The sequence below is a fragment of the Euprymna scolopes genome, chromosome 11 (genome assembly GCF_053919585.1).
Source record: "Euprymna scolopes isolate OS-2025 chromosome 11, ASM5391958v1, whole genome shotgun sequence".
Taxonomy (NCBI): Eukaryota; Metazoa; Mollusca; class Cephalopoda; order Sepiida; family Sepiolidae; genus Euprymna; species Euprymna scolopes.
The window spans coordinates 109044908-109065814 of NC_136492.1; the positions used below are offsets into that span (position 1 = coordinate 109044908).

Here is a 20907-nt window from a genome sequence, read left to right on the forward strand (position 1 = left end):
AGTATTTGTCCATCAGCAAAGAAAAATCCTTCTCGACTGGGACATTCTTTTATTTTACTCACTCATCTGTTAAGACAATAGAATTCCGATTCCAATGCGTCTTTTGTGGAATCCAGATGCAAAGTTGGTCTTGAGAATTTTGAAAAGTGAATCAAATTTTGAACAAATATTCCAAACAAACCAAAATTCGACTACACATGATTTGAGGAATATTTATTTATTTATTTTTGTACTGTTATCCTCATCTTCTTAGTTGTGTTTTTTTCTTTTCTTTACCACGTTTCCACAAACTTCTTTACCACGTTTCCACAAACTTATCCTCTGCACTTCTTCAGATGATTAACCGCGATGGGATAGGAATACAAATTATTTGCATAGTACCTTTGGTCAGTTCATTCATGGCAACTGACTTTGGAAGCGAGCTGTCCAAGTTTTGCTTCTACATGCAATCACTTCCGGTCTTTTTACATGGCAGTTCAATCTGTTCATTTGTATAATGAAACAATGTTTTTTCTGCAATGCAAAGCCACTGAACAGATGTGACATCCATGGCGACCATAGCATCCGCAATTATACTAATCTGGTATTGCATCCCCTCTCATCCCTTAGAAGAATTATTTTTAATTCTTCTTCGGATGTTTTTACTTGTATTGGCAAAGAAGAATTAAACCTTGTAAAAGTAAAATCTCCATGTGCCATGCATTTTCAGAAATGCAGCTGCAATACAGTGTTAGCGCTACATGTGCAGCAGCAGTTGTGTACATTATGCGATGGACATGTCCAGAAACACCTGAGAACATCATGTATGTGCTTTCACTAAACACCCCTTGGAATACCAGAATGCACTCGCCCAAGAACTATATAAAAACGACATCCAAGTCATTCGACACTAACTTTGTAGATTGCGCTTGGATTGTGTCGGCGTTAGTAACTATCAACGTTATTGTTACAGTCCATGTTGGGTCGCACTGTTCGAGTTCATGTTGGGTCATATCAGCGTTACTGTCAGGTTCGTGTGAGTGAACGTTATGATTTGCATCGAAAGTGCTTCTGGATGGTGTCTGCGTTCGTAACTATCAACGTTATTGTTAGTCTGTGTTTGGTCATATTTTATAGACTTGCTATAACCCTGCTAGCTAGTACAAAAAAAATTTGGAAACTAACGTTCAAAAGAGAGTAATGTTTGAAAAATTATAAAAAGTGCAAAAGAAAAAAGATAGTTAAAATGATGTCCATGAATGATGTTTGATCTTGTATTCCTTGCTTTTGAAGAAAAATTTTCTACATGTTAATTTGCGTAATTTAATATATATAGTATGCTCTATCTAGAATGTTGGATAGGATTAGACTATAAATATTAACATTGATACTAATATTTAATTTAATTTCCGTTATATATATATATATATATATATATATATATATATATAAATAAATTATTACTATAATTATTTTTTGATACATGCAGACACTAGTGCTTTCGGAAATCATCAGTGCAGGGTGTCACGATTATCGCCGATCGGGAGATTCGAACCTAGCAATGAAGCCATCTCTGATTCCATTAGCAAGGAACAAACCCACAAGGCCAGCGTTAACCACGAGAAATAGAGTTGAAATTTAAACATGTATTTTTAAATATCAAGATAGTGATAGTGATCTAATGATTGACGTCATGACATGTGCATGTAAGCTTAAATGACCGACTTATATATATATATATATATATATATATATATATATATGTCTGTTTTGGGATGATTAGTTGGAATTTTGAGGGATATCGAAATCGGAAAAAATAGTGTATATTTTTCAATGCCAAATTATTTTTTACATTATTGGCCTTAATGAGAAAATTGTAAATATGTATTGCTTTAAACTATCAGCAAAACTAAAATCTTTAGATCACTATTAACAAGTGCAATTTTACGGTTGAGAAAATTTATACACATATCACATAGTTTTTTTTCTTTTTTTTTTTTTTGGTAATTCGAAAATAAATAATAATAAATTCTCTCTCTCTCTCTCTCTCTCTCTCTCTCTCTCTATATATATATATATATATATATATATTTTTAAAACCGTAATCTACGTACACGCGTGTTTCGAGGTCATTACCTCTCGTCAGCGTAGTTCAACTGTTTCTAGGGATCGAACCTCAGACCATGTTTACCACAGTCCGGTGCCTTAACCGTTAGGCCATAATCCCTAGATTAATTATACTGTTTATTTTTATCACTTATAAATTTAGATTTTGTTATTGTTGTTTTTTCAAGCGATACATACGGTTAATATTGGCTCCGCCTCGAAGCTCATTTTTTTATTTACTTAGAAAGTCGCCCTTTTAATTTGTTTGGACGTATATAACATTTTTATTTATTTATTATTTTTAAAACAGTAATATATATATATACATATTATATGTCTATTTCAGGCTATAAATAAGAATGACTGAAAAAGAAAGATAATTTATCTTTATAGATAGCAAAACGAATGTGACATCATTATCATTATTTATCACTAGGAATAGTTACACAGGCTACCATAAAAGATTTCTCTTTGAAAACAACCTGTGATGTTCTCTAGAGTTTGAGTGACAAGGCTTCCCAGATTTACAGTACTCTTTTGATAACCTTTGCAGATGAATTTGCGTTATCGCAACAGTCGTTTACTATTGATTTCTCGTTGGCAGCGACCATTGGTTTTCACTAGAATTTGTGTGACAATAAGCCTCCCCAAGGTCCCAGTCCTCTTTGCACTCATGCAACAGGGATCTGGCTAGTGCTGTCTGTCTTCGGTTTTTTCATCCTCTTCGGCCGTCTTTAACTCTTTGATATGGTTCCTGTTTATGTCAATCCCACCCTTTTTTGTTATTATTGTTGTTATTATTGTTGTTGTTATTATTGTTGTTATTGTTGTTGTTACAATTATTATTGTTGTTATTACAATTATTATTGTTATTATTACAATTATTATTGTTGTTATTACAATTATTATTATTATTACAATTATTATTGTTGTTGTTATTATTGTTATTATTACAATTATTATTGTTATTATTGTTGTTATTATTGTTGTCATTCCATGTGATCAGATGATTCGCTGCACTAATCTTTAAAAAAAAAAAATGGTATGAATTCATTGTTAGTCTTTTACTTCCACTAATAAGTGAAATAAATAGGTTGTGTATAGCAAACACAACTGACCTACGAAAAGTATAAGCATTTCTTCATTAGGTGTTTTTTTTCCATTAAAAAAATACAGTTCTGATTTTCTTTTTTCATAAGGAAGTCGCTGCTTACCAAAGCCCGGAGGCCACTCGAGATTAAAGGTTAATGAGTGTAAGGTTGATAGCTAGGATGACAGCTTAGTGATCATTGATAGTGGAAGTTCGGAAGAATATGATTTAAGCAGAGGGGGCGATACATAAAAAATTTATTCACATTGGACTTGAAGACGACCATGTTATAGTCAGCTGGAAAGAATTCCAATGGAACAGTTCCACAAATGGGTGGTTCTAGGAACTTGCCTTTCATCCTAGAATTGATTTTTGGACGTTGTCTTCTACTGTTATACTCATACTTTGAATCGGCTGTCTGTTCCTCAACTCACCGCGGTCAAATTATTTTTTTAATTTTTTTTTTTGAAAGCATCTCCTCTTTGAATAAACATAGTGTGGCACAAGGTCTTTCAATATTTTACATAATAAAGATGTTTAAGCCTTAGTTAAAGAGCGGGAAAACAACGGAATACCAATAATAATAATAAAGTTTTAAGAGGAATGAACTCTACCGAATGACGCTATAAAAATCCCTACTTGTCTCTTCTACTTAAAACCTTTTTGACTTTATCTCTTTGTCATATGAAAGAGCAACAAAAAAAAAAATGACTTTCTGTAAGTGAAGACATAAACCTACCTAACATTTCTGCATTCTTACCTTTTTATTATTGATTAGCAGGACTATCCGGCATTGCCTGGAGCCATTTAAAAAAAAACAAAAAAAAACTGAATAGATGTTAAATTGTGTTAAGTTTCTCCCCTTCTCTAGAAGATAACTTCCTTTTTTTAAGGGGAGGAGTAACAATAAAATAAATAAATAAATAAAACTTTGGAGGCCTAAACGAAAATGCCACATAAAATTAAGGATGCCTCCGGAGCATTATTAAAACTAAGTTTCCCCCTCCTTTCGTTGTAGAGAAATGCCACTGGTGAAGAAGCGATAAATTAAATTCAGAGCTAGCGTCTTTTAATTTGAAAAATGCTAACCTGTATCCTGGACTGTGTGGAGAGGTGGTGTAGTAAGGAACCCCAAGGGTGGAGAGAGGTGACAGTAGCAGGGGTGTGGAAAGGTGGGTGGGAATCAAAGCAACAGTAGACAACCCGGTTGGAGAGAGGTGTTAAAAAAAAAAAGTGGTAGTTGGCAGGCAGGCTCGAACCCATACTATGAAGGAGGAAAAGGTGAAAAAACGTAACGTCTTAGCTGATGCGCCCATCGCGAAACCAGAAGCCGCGAGTGTTGAAATTAGGGCTAGTCAATCCATTGGAGACGATGACTTGCGAAAATGTAGAAAAGAACCGACCCCTCCTTGTAGAAAACTGCCTAGTTGAGAGCAAAGGAATTAATGTTTTTGGTCACTTTTTCGATATTTGTCATCCAAGACGTCGACTTCAAAACAATAGCGATCTTGTCAGGATCGATCCTGTGTCAAAAGTTTTTGGTAGGCATACAAACACATATATACACACATTTTGCCTTTTATAAATAGACTAGCGGGGGTACCCGGCGCTGCTTGGGTGTTTGTAGGTGTGTGTGTTGAGGGGGTAGATCAAAAAAGAAAAAAACGTTTTGGTAGGAAGGTAGGCTTAAAAACAAATATTAAAAAACGAGCAAAAACAACAACAAAAAAAAACAGCGAAAAAAAGTTTTGTAGGTGTGTGTGTGTGTGTGTGTGTTGAGGGGCGGAGTTTAGATCCAAACCCTATGTTAAACTTCTTTTAAAAAAATCTGGAAAAACAAAAAAAACAGCGAACTTGATGTAAAAAGAAGAAAAAGTAAAATAAAAATAATTTTTTTTTAAAGTTTTGGTAGGTAGGTAGGTAGGTAGGATCGAACCCGGAACGTTGAGGTGAAAAACTTGGGAAGTTACCCGCTCGATCACGAAAGGAAAGTAGCTGAAAATAATTTCAATTTAACGTTTATAAATGGCAGCTGCGCGGCGAATCTAATTAGGTCAAAGGAAATGAAATACAGCACTTAATTTTAACTGCGAGATAGTTCTTTTGAGTTTATTTTTACCCCTGGTTTAGTCAACGTGTTGGGGAAAACCAGCTCTCCATTTATTAGTGGAGTGTCCAAATGAAAGCAATTGTCTGATATAACGGTGAAAACCATTGACCAAACGTCCATTTGCTTCCTGGACTCCCGGCTTGTGGGCCGAGAACAGCGCCTTAGATTCACATCAGTTTTGCTTTTATACGAAAATGTCGAATCAACAGGAGAGGGGCCAAAATAGCAAGAATTGTGTATTTTTCTGACGTAAATAAATCTAGCCACGACATGCGTTCACAAATCCTAGATATTATTATATATGAGGTATATATAAACACTTCTAAGCGATAGTAACCCCCGAGAAACCCCCGAAAAAAAAACTTTCTTGGACATAGAAAAACTCTCATGCGCGTTTTGCCTTATATATATATATATATATATATATATATATATATATAGAGAGAGAGAGAGAGATAACATTCAATGGTACAAATGAATATTGGACCCTCAAAGAATGCATCTTTTTTTCTAAATTTTAGATATTTTTCAAGGGTTACACAGATTAAAAAATATTAACTTTGTAGGGGTTTGTTGTGTATTATGGAAGTTTTAGTCGAAGATACAAATCCACAGACAATTGCCCTTTATATATTACATTTGATTAATCTAATTGAAGAATAAGAGGAAATTTTCAAACTTCCACAAGAAGGGGCAGAGCTTGTTTCTTTCGCAAGTATTCTGTAATACATGCACGAATGCTCACATCTAACATCCTTATGTCAAACTGATGCAAGTGCAAACAAAAAAAAATACAATGTGAAATCGACCATTAGAGAAGATTAGACTTTTAGACTGTTCAGAACGGACAACAGTTATAACTTGTTGACATAGAATGAGTACTTTATGTCAAATTGATGGTTGAATATGTTTAAATTTGTGCTCATTTTTGCATTAAATACTAATCCCTAACTGTGCATCGAACGTATACCATAATACTTAATTTGCTGTACCTTATCATAATAAAGGTTTATACAAAATTACAGCCAAATCGGTTTGTCGTTTCCAATAAAAAGTGGAACAGACAAATAGACAGACTAAGAGAAATATGATATAGATGTGAACATTGTCTCGGGAGCACAAGCAAAAAAAAAAAAAAAAAAAGAAAAAGAAATAAATTTTAAGCTAAAGTATAGGAGTATGTACACAGAGAAAAAATAGATGTAGCTTAAGATTTACTGGGCCAATCTAGTTGAAATTTTGTATGAAACTTTGATAAGGTGCAGCGAACTAATTATGGTATCTGTTCAATTCACAGTTAGGGATTAATAAGGATTATTTAATACAAAAAATGAGCACAAATCTAACCATATTCAACCATCAATTTGGCATATACGAGTAGCACTCATTCTAAGTCAAGGGGCTATAACTTTTGCCTGTTTTTAACAAGCTAAAAAGTATAGCATATAGATAATTCGATATAAACTGGAGTTCTTTTTTGAACAATGGAGTCGCCACTAAATCAAGTCCTGGCCAATTAAGGAGGAGAGTTAACGAGTGTAAGGTGATTAGTGAATCAACAGCTCAGTATTCGTTTTTAGTGGGAATTGGGAAGAATTGGACTATTTAAGGAGGTGGGATAGTAAGAAGTTGTTCACATTAGACTTGAAGACGACCGTGTTGTAAGCTTGGAAGCAGGCCAGTTGAACAGTTTTACAGGCAGGCAGTTCTAAGAAAGAAGTTTTATTCGTGAGATTTGCATTTAGATTCAGGCACTGATATAGAGTGTGGGGAAAATTTTGTTGGTAGTGGTTGTAGCTTGACAAGTGTTTTTTGTGAAAATTTGACGAGGGGGGGGTTATCGAATGAAGAAACTTTAAAAATGCAATAAAACAGACATTAATTTATTCTTAGAATGCAGATTTTGAGCGATTCTGTTATCCGACGCCATTGCTTAACCGATGTTAGTTTGCTTGGTTTTATTTCTTTGTCCCTCCCTTAGACGAGTTTCCTATAAAGCCTGGAAAGTTTAGTATACCTAACTAATTTATCTTATGGCTAATGGAAGAAGAGCGAGATGGGGAGATTTGTATCTTTTCCCGGGGGTATTAGTGCAAGTGACTCAACAGCCTTGGTGGAACTTGTACATGGCGTTCCGAGTTCCAAGTCTGTGTCTAGGTAAACATTGCACCGACTGCTGCACATCCACCTTCGCCAGAAGGAATGCAGTATTGCAAGAAAGGCTTTTTCCACTGTGTGTGTGTGTGTGTGTGTGTGTGTGTGTGTGTGTGTGTGTGTGTGTGTGTGTGTGTATGTGTGTGTGTGTGCAATGGGGGTGGGCGTGTTATAAAGAGGGTTGTAGAAATTCAAGTTCATTGCCTGCTTAGTTGAGATTATCAGTTCGGGTGTGGGTGGGCGATATACCGCCACCATCCACCCCCACACACCTCTTACACGTGTGACTGTTTCATAATCCCTTGTATTATTGATTCAACTTTAACAACCATTTCTTGTGTGATCTTCTTAGTCCTTCTTTTATTCTGCCTCACTCTCTTAACACCTACTCTCTTCTTTTTCTTTGCATTCCCTTTTCTCTTTCTGTTTATTTTCTCTATCATTCTTTCTCTTCCTCTCTCTCATCACTTTGTTTCTCCCCTTCTCTCTGTCTCTCTCCAATTTTTCTTTTTTTTCATGTCCTTTTTGTCTTTCTCACTTCTTGCTCGCTCTTTTTTCTTCTTTCCCTCTTATCTTTCCCTTTCTTTTCTCTTTTCTTTTTCTCTTTTCCTCTTCTTTTCCTCTCTTTTCCTCTCTATTTCTTTCTTTTTTCTTCGTTTTCTCTTTTCCTCTTTTTTCTCTTTTCTCTTTTTTCTTTTTCTCTCTTGTTCCCTTATTTTTCCCCTCTTTTTTCCCTCTTCTTTTTCTCTCTTTTTCTCTCTTTTCCCCTCTTCTTTTTCCCCTCTTCTTTTTCCCCTCTTCTTTTTCCCCTCTTCTTTTTTCCCTCTTCTTTTTTCCTCTCTTTTTTCCCTCTTCTCTTTCCTTCTCTTCTTTCGCTCTTCTCTTTCCCTTTCTCTTCCTATGGCTCTCTGTATTTCTTCTGTTTTCTTTTCCTTTTCTCTCTTGCGTTTTATACCTCCCTCTCTCTATTCTACGCTTTTACTCTTTCTCTCTTGTATTGTAATTCCCTCTCTTCCCCCCCCCCACTCTCTAATTCGCCTTCATATCCGCCATCACCCTGCATATTATCCCGGTCTAATGAACTCTCAGTTGCAATCAATGATAAACTAACCAACCATTAAAATCAGTTGACTATTATTCTTATTAATACTGAACATAAAACAGTCGGTACTTCTACTATAATTACTACATATTACCGAAACACCTTGTTGCCTCTACAGCTCTACTACTACTACTGCAATTTCTACCCGCGCCGCCACCCAGGATAACCCGATGAGCTTAGCGGGGGAGGGGAGGACGAGCACAATCCTCCCCTAACCTGTTAATCCTGCAACACTGACAGTCAGCTTCTCTCTCAGCCGTTTTCCTCATATATACCATCCATCCCAGCTTACCTGTCCATCTTCACCTCCCCACCCTCCTTTGTCCCCACCCCTTCTCTCTCTCTCTCTCTCTCTCTCTCTCTCTCTCTCTCTCTCTCTCTCTGCTCACCTGGCCAGCTAATGAGTTTTTGTCGTAGGTCACGGACATTTTCGATACCAGGTTTCGTTAACGTGAGACATGATTTTTTGTTTGTCTGCGGCAAATCTCCCCACTTTTTCGGACTTACTTCCTTTCGCACGTGGAATTTTATCATCGCAACACCTGTCGTCAACGCCCCCTTCTGTTATTGCCATCACAGAAACTCCTCCGAGAGAACGCACCAGGCATATGGTACTACTCTTTTTATTTAATTTTTCATTAATGTTCTTTTAATTTTTATAACAGTCATATATCTATATACTTATATGTAATTGTAAACACGGATGCGTGTGCGCATGCGTGCACATTAGTTGTCAATGGTTTTACTACCGAGCAAAACCAATGGCATATTTGGAATCAACAGTGTATATATATATATATATGACGATTAAGCTACAATGCGGAATATTCAGTGTAGCTTAAACGCCATATATATTTTATAACTTACTAACTAGCTCTACCTACGTACTGAGCACGTTTGAAGTAAATACTTAAAGTTTACGCATAAATTTATACTTTCGTATATTAATTTTATGTGAGTAAATGAAGTAGTTATATATATATAAGTGATGGTACGATTCCGATACAATTACTGATTCTGATTCTTTTACTTTTCTAAATATAGATTTGCTTGGAAGGGTCGGATTACCGTAAAAAAATAATGTAATAATAAGCATATATTTTCGCAAACAAAAATAAAAAAAATACACTTGTGGGATCAATAGATTTTTATTTTGCTGGTAGTTTTAAATCAATCAATAATTATCATTTCATTATTGGTACGAAAATTAAGTTTTAAACAAAACACAAACAAATAAAAACACCAAATGGACTCGTTTTGCACATCGAAAAACGAGCACACATTTTTTTTTCGATACTGCAAAAACTTCAGCTTAATCGAATCAATACTTATATATATATATATATATATATATATATATATATATATATATATATATATATTACTATAATTATTTTTTAATACCTACAGACACTAGTGTTTCATCCTATCAGGAATCATCAATGCAAGGAGTTAGGATTACAACCGGTCGGGAGATTTGAACCCAGCCACGAAGCCATTTCTGACTCCATTAGCAAGGAACAAACCACACGGCCAACGTTAACCGCAAGAAAGTTGAACTTAACATTTATATAAAACGTAAATATATTTATATACTATAATCTCTCACCTGAACTGAGTTAAGATAAAGAGTTTGATATCGTATCAGATAGAGCTTATATCAATAAATGATAACATGTATTTGGCTTAGCACAATTGATGCGAGTTGTTTATACTTCTGATGATCCCGGACGAAGTCGACGTATGAGGTTCGCCACAACAGCTAAGTTGTTCAGAAACCCACACTGATGATTTGTTTATAGTGGTGAAGGCTTTGTATAGAACCAACCATTCATTTGTTACAACTGCTAATCTTAGTCGGCACAATGGTTGCCATAAGGTTGCAGAAGCTTTTACGTCAGTTTTTCCTCCTTCTAGACGCATACTTCCCAGTAGATCAAATCGCTTCCAGATACCAACCTGGAATTTCTACGTCCCGGTGTGGTACATACAGTGTCTAGCATTCCCAAATAGCCACCCATGCGGTGCTTGCTAGGCTCATCATTGCTTAACTTCGGTATTCTAGCAAGAACTGGGGTGTCAACGTGATTATGCCGTGAAACTTCAGTAAACTGTTGAACTAAGTAAATTTTCTTATTTAATAAGTCATATATTTATATATTTATGTATATGTAAAGATGGATGTGCGTGCACATAAATTGTCAAAAGTTTACTTCTGAGCAAAACCTATGGCATATTTGGAATACCAGTAGGTGTATGGATATATATATATATATATATATATATATATATATATATATATATAGCGACTGTTTCGCTGTATTATAGCTCCTTTGTGTGGCTAGACCAGCATTTAATCCAAGCCCGGGATCAAAGGTGCGGTGCTGTTGGCAATGATATCTAACAATGCTTCATTCAAATGCTTCCACAGTGCTCCATTTCTTTGCATTATGCTAAAGTAGTAGCAGACGATATCATGACCAAGAGTCCCAGAATGGGGAACCTTTATATAGTCATTCACGTATACAAAGCTCTAAATCGGAACTGAACTAATTTAGGGTAAAGGGCTCGATATCCTATTGGATGGCTCTATATCAATAAATCACAATAAAATTGTACTTAGCTAAACACTTTTAATGATTAATGCAGTTGTGTACATTTCTAATGGTCGCTCATGCCGTGAAACTGCAGCAACATGTTAAACTGATATTTTAATTCTTATTTTTTATTGATATACAAATAATGGTTTCTAGAGTAAATACTGTTTTATAAAGGAATGCCCATGTTTTGCCTCAACAAATACCGAATTGAATGAACTATTTACAGCTTTAGAGGGGTGTCAAAGTAAGAAAAGCATTAAGATTTAAGACTAATACTGCATTTATTGCCTATACCTGTCTTAGGACGCGTATTCTACTTGTGTGTGTGCGCGCGCACGCGTGTGCGCGCGCACACACACAAGTAGAATATATACGCATAAACACGCGCGCACGCGTGTGCGAGCGTGTTTATGTGTATATATATATATGTGCGTGTATGTGTTTATATGTATGCATATAATATGCATGTGTGTATGTATAATGCGTTTATATGTATATAATGCGTGTGCATGGGTGTATAATGTGTTTATATGTATATATGTATGTGGGTGTATGTGTTTATATGCGTGTGTATATATGTGTGGTTGTATGTGTTTATATATATGTGTGGGTGTATGTGTTTATATGTATGTATATAATATGCGTGTATGTATAATGCATTTATATGTATATATAATATGCGTGTGTATGGGTGTATAATGTGTTTATATGTATGTGTATATATGTATACATACTATGGATATGTATGTATATATATAATATGGACATGTATGTATATATATAATATGGATATGTATGTGTATATATACTATGTATGTGTGTATATATAATATGGATATGTATGTGTATATATAATATGCATATGTGTGTAGGTGTGTCAATATATATAGATAATATGCGTGGATGTATATGTGCACGCATATATCTGTGTATGCACATATATGCGTGTGTGTGCGTATTTGTTTATAAAAATAAGATATATCATAAAATTAAATACCGTGAAGACAGGACATGTGAAAAACGACCAATGGAAACAGAAATTAAACTCATAACTCATCAAACACGAGAGATCTATTGGTTTTGTTTGGATCAACAAAAACAAAGATTTTGTATCTATTTAAACAATGGCAAAACTTACAAAAAAAAAATGATGCCACAATATGTTTTGAGGATATGGTAACGTTTTATTTTTTTCATACTCATTTTTTCCATTTTAATGAATTTATTGAACGCGCTGCATAATTCTTTTTATTCTTCAAATTGTTAACCTTTCCTATTGTTGCGTCTTTTTTCTCTATATTTTTGCTATTATTTAAATAAATTAAAAATCTTTATTGTTTTTTTATGTTCGTTCATCCGAATTGAACTGGTAAAGCTCGTTTTTTTATGATTTATTAGTGTGTTTAATTAGATTTCCTTTTGTGCATATATATCGGATAAACTCCTAAACTAATTAACCTATCATTATGAATTTTGGAACAGAGATGCTAAGAATAATTTGTGGTAATGTGGGTTATATTTTATTTAATTTAGGTTTATGCAAATTGGTAAAAAGAAATGTGGAAGCCGTCAAGAAAATTTAGACCCCTCCTATTTTTTTTTAAAAATTCAATAATAGATTTTAGACGTCAATCAATAAATATTCTCCAAATTTTAGATTATTTGGATGTTTTCTAAAAAAGTTCTTAGTGGGGACATGATTTGAAAATTCAAATATTTCTGATTTACATTAAATTTGATTCAGTCATTAGAAGCAAAATTCTCTGAATTCCATTTTTTTCTTAAGACCGTGTAAGCTTAAATTTTAGACATTTTCTAGACTCCAAATTCTTTATCAGATCAATAGGTCCTGGATATGACCTTAAATTATATTCGATAGTGAGACCCCAGCTTGTGGCCTTTGGGGAGTGTGGAGCCACCCTTTAATTGCTATTGTTCCCAGGTCCACTCTGACCTGGAGTGGTACTACCTGTTAGGGTCCCAACTACGGGTTAAATAGAAACCGACTTGGAAAAAAAAATCTATTTTATGAAAAAAATTTCTTCAAAATAACTGGATTCGGCATTAAATAACCTGAAAAGGGTTGATATGCCTAAAACACAACCAACCAACCAAATTAACGGGTCAATAAATTTGAATAAGGATTCTAAATATAAGGTTTAGTATAATTGTATTTTGATTTTAATCTGAATAAGGGGGCATAGAATTCGTGCAAAACTGTTCTGTTTGGGAAATTAATTTTGCCTTTGTGACGAGTATTGTGCTCTCTGGCATTCCCCAACATTGTTCAAAATGTAATGAGAATCCGGTGTACTCAAGCTCCCAGCCCGGAACCTCGTATTCTAAATTTTATTTTAAATCTCTACAATAATGACATGGATATACAGTCAACCCCCCCCCCCCCCATACACACACAATATCATTGCAAAAGCTTTTCATGCATAGTTGAATCAATAATCGTGACATTTTGAAATTCATAAGAATCCATGTTTTATGTTAACAGGTTAAGTGTTTTTTTTGTTTTTTTCTTAATCCGATTAATCTTGTAGTTAGGATTACAGATTTTTCCCAAAGTTGGCTGGGGTTTAATTCAACGCCTTGTTTTAGAAAAAATTTTTTCTATCAAGGACGGCGGTTCCTTGTTGATTTCATGATAATTATTTATCTCCCTTCCATTGTGGGATGATGTGACACAAGGGTCAGTAAGTGGGATTTGAAAAGGCAATACTCTAGAGCAGCGGTTCTCTAGAGTCTAGAGGAAGAGTAATCTAACCTGTAAAAAAAAAATGAAAGTGCGGGCAGCTCCATCGGTATTTCCTGGCATGGGTGCTTTAGGTGATTAGCAATAAGCTAACCCCTTCTCATAGGGAGACGGCGAAGCTTGGGAGGGTAGATCTCCTAGAACTTCACAAGGAAAAAAGCCATTCCAAAAAGTGATCTAGACTCTATGGTATTGAGAGAAAAAAAGCGACCTCAATCCTATCGAGTTGAATTTGTAGGAGGACTATGATGTGCTGACTCGCTAAAAATTTGTCGTCACAGGCATGGGAATTGTTGTAAAATAGGCATTTAGCTTTAGACGATAACTTACAACTGGTTGGTAGCCATCGTAGAGGTCACTGCCATGCAAAAGTGATGTCTGTATCTTGTGGAGGTATTTGAACATTGGTGAAATTTCACTTTTATCCCCTTCCTAGTTTAAAGTTGTTAAAGTTGCTGGGGTCACATGGAACCAGCATCATAAGTCTGCTCTCTGCATTAGTCAACCTAAATCCAATGCTTAGAGTGAAGTGAATTCAGATTTTGTTCATATGTCATAATAAATTAGGTGTCACAAATATAAACATACACACAACTTAGATTGATAGAAGAGATGAATAAATAAAATATCATTCCTATAAATTGAACTGAATGACTCTCGTCTTGAGGAAACAACCTGCTTTGATAAGCTTCTGAGACTGACCTTCACTCCTGACCTGAAATGAGATCCATTGCTAAGATTGCTGGAAAAATTGTTGAATCTTTCCATAACTCTAGAAGATGTCTCACACTCGATGCAATCCTTTACCTGTATAAGAGCCAAATACATGAGATGGAGTACTGTTGTCATATGGGGATGAGCTGCTTAGAGCACCTTTTCTTGCTTTGACAAAGTACCAAATTGGCTTCAAAATCTAGTGGGAAATGTCCTTTTTCTCCTCTCTACTACCTCTTTTTTTTTTTTTTACAGAAGAGATATTGCAAATTTTTCTCTACTCTATCGTTATTTTCATGGCAGGTACTCGACTGAGCTCCAATCTATGCCCCCTTCCATGTAAAACATTCACAACAAACACTCCTCTAGCTACACCCACTGTCAAAAATTTCACTTTCTCTCTATTTATAACTAAGCGAAAATTCCATAAGCGAAGTTTCTTTTCAATAACTATCTGTAAAACACAATACCGCAGGGTTGTTTCCTGGATTACTATAACATGATTGTTTTCAAGTCCAATGTAAACAATTTCTTGTTGAGCCATCTTCTTAAATAATCCAACTTCCACCATTACCAATCATTACGGTATCATCTCACCATCCACCTGACACTCAGTAATTCTTAGCCTCGAGTGGTCTTTTGGCCTTTATAAGTGGTGACTTTCTAGTAAATAAAAAAAAGCTATGTAAAGAGAACCCCCATCCTTGAATGAGTTCATATCGTGTTGATGTAAATGTTTATTTTCTTTAAGAAATTTAAGTTAGAAGAAATGGATAAGAAAATAATTAGTCTGAACTGAATTGAGATGAATCCGTTTTTTTGGTTGTTTTTTTTTTTTTCACGATTCTGTTTCAATTGAATAAAATGCGGAATGAGGAAAAATATTAACGTTTTTTTTTTTTTTTTGGAAAATGTTTTAATTATAAAATAATGTCAATCCTAATAAAACATGGACGTTTTGTTGAACAACAAAAAAAAAAGTCACTATTTTCCTATGTTCTGCTGATCATTCTTTCGAATATTGATGCCGACTACACACTATTCTCGAGTGTCTAAGGTCTCTCTGTACAGGTGTTTGTTAGGATACTGGCATGAGGATATTTTTTCCTACAAATAAACCATGACTAAATATTCAAAATAACATTGTATTCACAGTACAAATAAGATATGCTTGCTATGGCTAACCTTCACTGGCTTCTACGAAGAATGGTGAACCTTCTTTAAGTGATGTTAACTCAAGTAACAGCACAAAGCCAGATACTCAACCAGACCAGATGAATTCTTGTCCTGGAATCCAGTAAAACCAAGAGACCACGAGAAAGATATACTTTAACATATTTAATTGGTGAATTGGGGAAAGAAAAATTGTTCTAAACTTCTTCTGAAGTAAAATGAAACACCTCGATAAATACAGGAGACAAAAATGAGAAAAGGACTTTTATTAAGTGGAAAAAATTTGATGACATTAAACTTCTTTTACTGGAGAAATTTCGTTTCGTTTATTTTCTGCTTTGTATTGCGTCCTCTTACTGACGTTAAGTCAATATTGTATCTGATATTTTTAATTATTTTTTTTTATGATGACAAAATCATAAAAAAAAAACAATATTAAATTTGCTTCATTTTACCCCTACCAATATCTTTTTCAAACCTACTTATCCTCAAATTATTTTTCAAAACATTTGATACGACCTTCAAACTAACTCTAAGCGACAGCCCTCTGGACTTAATGCTATTGGTAAAATATGTTTTTGGATCTCTGGAACACTTTCAATTTAGTCTTTTAGTCTGTAAACTAGCTGCTAAGGGGTTAAAAACAACAACAACCACAAAAAACAGTTGATCTTGGCAAGAAAAAAATCGATTAACTTCTGCACATGTATACATATACATTTTTACCTTGAAGTCGCTTAATTTTCAGCTTTTTTATGCATCTAGCGATAGCTCAGATAATAACGATGAAAACTGAAGATGACTATTGTTGAAGTGCTGAATGTTTTGGTTTCAATTCCAGCTGATGGTACCAGAGTCAGTTTTTATTTTTTTATTTTTAATCATTACTATGTATTAGGTTGACAAGAAGGTTCTTAAAGATTTTGTAATTTCGATTTCAAATAAGTTTTTGTTATAATACCTTTACTTTATATATAATTTTAAGAGTGTTTTTCGCTCTATCTAATCGTTTAAATTACAATCGTTTTAAAACAATTGTCTTTACAAAACGTTGAATAGAAGATTGAAAAAAGTAAATTTGCACAATTTTCTTATTTCAATTCAAGCTAGGCCAAAAGGCTGCTGAAACTGCAATATCAACGAAGAATTTAGCCAAGAAACCACTACTGAATGCACAGCACAATGGTGATTTAAGAAACTTTATGGCAGCAACAAGAGTCTTGAAGGTAATGAGCGTAGTGGTCAGCTATCGGCTGTTGACAACGATCAATTAAGAGTTTTAGTCGACGCGAGTCCATGCACAACTGTTTGAGAACTTGCTATAAGAGCCAAATACATGAGATGGAGTACTGTTGTCATATGGGGATGAGCTGCTTTTCTTGCTTTGACAAAGTACCAAATTGGCTTCAAAATCTAGTGAGAAATGTCCTTTTTCTCCTCTCTACTACCTCTTTTTTTTTTTTTTTTTTTTACAGAAGAGATATTGCAAATTTTTCTCTACTCTATCGTTATTTTCATGGCAGGTACTCGACTGAGCTCCAATCTATGCCCCCCTCCATGTAAAACATTCACAACAAACACTCGTCTAGCTACACCCACTGTCAAAAATTTCACTTTCTCTCTATTTATAACTAAGCGAAAATTCCAGAAGCGAAGTTTCTTTTCAATAACTATCTGTAAAACACAATACCGCAGGGTTGTTTCCTGGATTACTATAACATGATTGTTTTCAAGTCCAATGTAAACAATTTCTTGTTGAGCCATCTTCTTAAATAATCCAAATTCCACCATTACCAATCATTACGGTATCATCTCACCATCCACCTGACACTCAGTAATTCTTAGCCTCGAGTGGTCTTTTGGCCTTTATAAGTGGTGACTTTCTAGTAAATAAAAAAAAGCTATGTAAAGAGAACCCCCATCCTTGAATGAGTTCATATCATGTTGATGTAAATGTTTATTTTCTTTAAGAAATTTAAGTTAGAAGAAATGGATAAGAAAATAATTAGTCTGAACTGAATTGAGATGAATCTGTTTTTTTGGTTGTTTTTTTTTTTTTTTCACGATTCTGTTTCAATTGAATAAAATGCGGAATGAGGAAAAATATTAACGTTTTTTTTTTTTTTTGGAAAATGTTTTAATTATAAAATAATGTCAATCCTAATAAAACATGGACGTTTTGTTGAACAACAAAAAAAAAAAGTTACTATTTTCCTATGTTCTGCTGATCATTCTTTCGAATATTGATGCCGACTACACACTATTCTCGAGTGTCTAAGGTCTCTCTGTACAGGTGTTTGTTAGGATACTGGCATGAGGATATTTTTTCCTACAAATAAACCATGACTAAATATTCAAAATAACATTGTATTCACAGTACAAATAAGATATGCTTGCTATGGCCAACCTTCACTGGCTTTTACGAAGAATGGTGAACCTTCTTTAAGTGATGTTAACTCAAGTAACAGCACAAAGCCAGATATTCAACCAGACCAGATGAATTCTTGTCCTGGAATCCAGTAAAACCAAGAGACCACGAGAAAGATATACTTTAACATATTTAATTGGTGAATTGGGGAAAGAAAAATTGTTCTAAACTTCTTCTGAAGTAAAATGAAACACCTCGATAAATACAGGAGACAAAAATGAGAAAAGGACTTTTATTAAGTGGAAAAAATTTGATGACATTAAACTTCTTTTACTGGAGAAATTTCGTTTCGTTTATTTTCTGCTTTGTATTGCGTCCTCTTACTGACGTTAAGTCAATATTGTATCTGATATTTTTAATTATTTTTTTTTATGATGACAAAATCATAAAAAAAAACAATATTAAATTTGCTTCATTTTACCCCTACCAATATCTTTTTCAAACCTACTTATCCTCAAATTATTTTTCAAAACATTTGATACGACCTTCAAACTAACTCTAAGCGACAGCCCTCTGGACTTAATGCTATTGGTAAAATATGTTTTTGGATCTCTGGAACACTTTCAATTTAGTCTTTTAGTCTGTAAACTAGCTGCTAAGGGGTTAAAAACAACAACAACCACAAAAAACAGTTGATCTTGGCAAGAAAAAAATCGATTAACTTCTGCACATGTATACATATACATTTTTACCTTGAAGTCGCTTAATTTTCAGCTTTTTTATGCATCTAGCGATAGCTCAGATAATAACGATGAAAACTGAAGATGACTATTGTTGAAGTGCTGAATGTTTTGGTTTCAATTCCAGCTGATGGTACCAGAGTCAGTTTTTATTTTTTTATTTTTAATCATTACTATGTATTAGGTTGACGAGAAGGTTCTTAAAGATTTTGTAATTTCGATTTCAAATAAGTTTTTGTTATAATACCTTTACTTTATATATCATTTTAAGAGTGTTTTTCGCTCTATCTAATCGTTTAAATTACAATCGTTTTAAAACAATTGTCTTTACAAAACGTTGAATAGAAGATTGAAAAAAGTAAATTTGCACAATTTTCTTATTTCAATTCAAGCTAGGCCAAAAGGCTGCTGAAACTGCAATATCAACGAAGAATTTAGCCAAGAAACCACTACTGAATGCACAGCACAATGGTGATTTAAGAAACTTTATGGCAGCAACAAGAGTCTTGAAGGTAATGAGCGTAGTGGTCAGCTATCGGCTGTTGACAACGATCAATTAAGAGTTTTAGTCGACGCGAGTCCATGCACAACTGTTTGAGAACTTGCTTCTGAATTAGACGTAACATATACAGCGTTTTCCAACCACTTGAAACAGATTGGAAAAACAAAAAACTTGATATCTCGATTTTTTACGAATTGAACGACAGGCAAAAGAAATACCATTATGAAGTGTCATCTTCCCTTTTTGATACAACAAGAACGACCCGTTTCTTGACCGGGTTGTGACTTGCAATTAAAAGTGGGTTCTTTACGACAACCGGCGATGCTCAGCTCAGTGGTTGGATGCCAACAAATCTACACGACACTTCCCAAAGCCAGAGTTGCACCAAAAGAAGGTCATTCTGACTGATTGGTGGTCTTCAACCAGCCTCATCCATTAGTTTTTTTTGAATGCAGGCGAAACCATGACGGCAGAGAAGTACTGTTAACAAAGAGATGAAATGTATTAGAAACCGATCCTACAGAAGTTGAATGAATTAGGCTACAAAACTCTGCCTCACCCGTCATACTTTTCAGATGTCTCACCTACTGACTACTGCTTTTTCAACTTTCAGCATGAGGAATGCTTCAAAAACCTAAGCAATATCAAAAACGCCTTCAGCGACTTCATCGTCATCAGAACAGAAGATTTTTACGTTACTGGCATAAATACACTTGTTTTGCGTTGGCCAAAAGTGTGTTGATTCTGATAGTGCTTATTTCGATCAATAAGTTTTTGTTTGAGTTTTTGTTGAGATATATATATATATACCAGGTTAAAGGTATTCGAAAGTGATAACTAATGAATTTAACAAGAGTACTCAGGTGTTTTGTATCGAACTGGGGAACCGTTTGATACAAAACACCTGAAGAAGGCCGGAGGGCAAAACGGGCGAAACGTTGTGACAATAACAACCAAGATGAGGAAGTCAGTTCGACAATCTCAATCAATGAAACACCTCATCTCAAAAATACAGACAATTACTATAAACACGTTTGTATGGTCGCGAAATTAGACATGCTAATATTTTGGACAAATGGTCAGTTAAAACCAGAAGTCCTCATCAGGCGAATGAATAAATGGTTGCTTTCCACAGAAGAAACCAGTCCTCAAAACAAAACAAAAATCACACACACACGCACATATATATGTGTCTGATAGAGAACAAACAATATTGTATGTTCAAAAAGAAGAAAGTGTCCAACTTTTTAGAACTTTTATTTTATTTTAAATTATCCTCTTCTTTTGGAACAGATTTTTTTTTTTTTAATATATAAAAACTTTTTTTTTAAAGTTAGACTACCAAATTTACATTAAAGCAATCAAATATGAAAAGTACAAATAGGAATTGTTGGAAGTTATTAAATTTAAAAAAAAAATGAAAATGTTGGTATCTCCACACTTTTCCTCTGAAATCCTCAAAGTATGATGTGAGGTCTGTAACCGGTAATTTTCTGATATGTAGAAGG

At 34.3% G+C, this 20907-nt stretch overlaps 1 protein-coding gene across 10 annotated transcripts in view; it reads left to right on the forward strand.

Annotated features, from left to right (window-relative positions):
- LOC145288065 (uncharacterized) overlaps window positions 1-20907 on the forward strand; it is a 612213-nt gene that overhangs the window by 179034 nt on the left and 412272 nt on the right. For 2 of the 10 annotated variants that reach the window (XM_080136112.1, XM_080136117.1), the window contains exon 1: window positions 8929-9152. The exons of 7 other annotated variants lie outside the window; for them this stretch is intronic. The gene's annotated coding sequence lies outside the window, so the exon portion shown is untranslated. Of the gene's footprint in view, window positions 1-8928; window positions 9153-20907 lie in introns of those variants that run through there. One more of the 10 variants, XM_080136119.1, reaches the window with a different exon arrangement.